Below are 1,746 nucleotides of genomic sequence, written 5' to 3'. Positions count from 1 at the left end.
TTTTAGTGAGGGGGTGGGGGTGGAAATCCGCCTATAGAGTCTTGTTGCACTGGTTGGGGTGAGTACCAAAACTTTAACAGGCTGCCGTTCGAAAACTATCAGAGATGTAAAGTTGAAATTTGCACTGAAGGTACACACCTATCTGAAGTTGTTTTGTTCCAAATTTCAGCTTCCTATCTCGAAAACTCTGCCAGTTACAGCACTTTTAGTCTCAGACTTTTTCCCCAGACCAAAATATAAGCGATTTTCCTCGTGAAATCAAGGGTACAACTTTAAAGTCCAGTTTCTCCAAAACTTGACAAAATTTCAAATTTCTGATTTTTACTGAAATAGACGGGGGAAATGATAAGCTTTCATTACAAACAAAAATTGTACCTCTCGGGTCAAAATTGGCCGAGTTATAGCCATTTTAGTTCAGGGGTGGGGTCGGCAGTCTGTCTAAGCGTCTTTCTGCACTGCATTTTCAATGGGGTGAAGACCAAAACTTTGACAAGCTCTCGTTCGAAGGCTATCAGAGCTGGAAAGTTGCAATTTGCACTGAAGGTACACACCTATTGGAAGTGGTTATGTTTCAAATTTCAAGTCCTTACCGTGAAAACTCTGCCTGTTACAGCACTTTGAGTTTCAGATTTTTTCCCGAACCAAAATATAAGCAAATTTCCCTCTTGCAAATTCGGGTAGAACTTCAAAGTCGATTTTTCCGAAAGTTTTCAAAAAATACGAATTTCTGTTTTCGACTGAAATAGATAGAAAACATGTTCAACTTTCGTTTGCAAGAAAAATTATACCTCTCGGGTCAAAATTGGCCGAGTTATAGCTTTTTTTTTTTTTTTTTTTTTTTTTTTTTTAAAGTCCAATGTAGGTCGAAACATGGATAATTTTCGATTGACTTTACATTGGCATACGTCATCGGGCCCCATCAGCTGATAAAATTTTACATTGGCTTGTCAAGCGCCCGGTAAATGGATAATCAATGAGATTTTTATTGACCAGGCAATACGAATAAGGAATCACAATATGTATGACATTGTACAGTACCATGTACACTACTCTCTGAATCCCCGCCATTGAGATATTTTCCCGCTTATGCATTGAAGGTATGTTTGAAACAGTGAAAGACATCCTGAAAAAAGAGATGATAAGGTAAGCACTTATTTATCGAAATAACCTCTTAAGTTTTGTCTTGACTGGAAACCTTACAGGCTGGATAAAGATGAAACGAAGCTGCTTTAAAAAATAATATGATTACGATGTTCCCAGCTCCTGGTCAAATCCAGAGGTTGAAAATTTATTTTTATTTTTAAAATGGAAAGAATATTACAACTGATCTTTTTTTTACACAAAAATAACCACGATTTTCAAAATGAAATAAAAGTAGGATTCGTGATAAAATCAAAGGGATATTTCATTCATTCATTCAGTCGAACCAGTGACTGAGGGTACAAACAGAGGGCCGGCTTAATTGGGTCAACTGTTTGGCTTGAGATTCGAAATACGATAGCTCAGAGCGCTCTAGACATGAGCCTCACAAGGAGTTTCTGCGAGGTGGCTCCCAAGAAATTTTTATAAAATTTGGAAATTTGGTGCATCCTGAGACAATTATTTGGGCATAAACTTATGGTATTTAATTTGTAAGAAACTGGGTATATTTTACGAGGTTGTAAACCGAGACTGTGCATGTCAGATCCATCCAAAGTTGGAAATAAACTAGAGCTAAGGACTGGACGGCTTTACACCTCCCCTCAC

Source organism: Lottia gigantea (assembly GCF_000327385.1).
Source record: "Lottia gigantea unplaced genomic scaffold LOTGIsca_157, whole genome shotgun sequence".
Lineage (NCBI taxonomy): Eukaryota > Metazoa > Mollusca > Gastropoda > Lottiidae > Lottia > Lottia gigantea.
The sequence above is the reverse complement of the archived record's forward strand: the minus strand, read 5'-3'. Positions refer to the sequence as shown.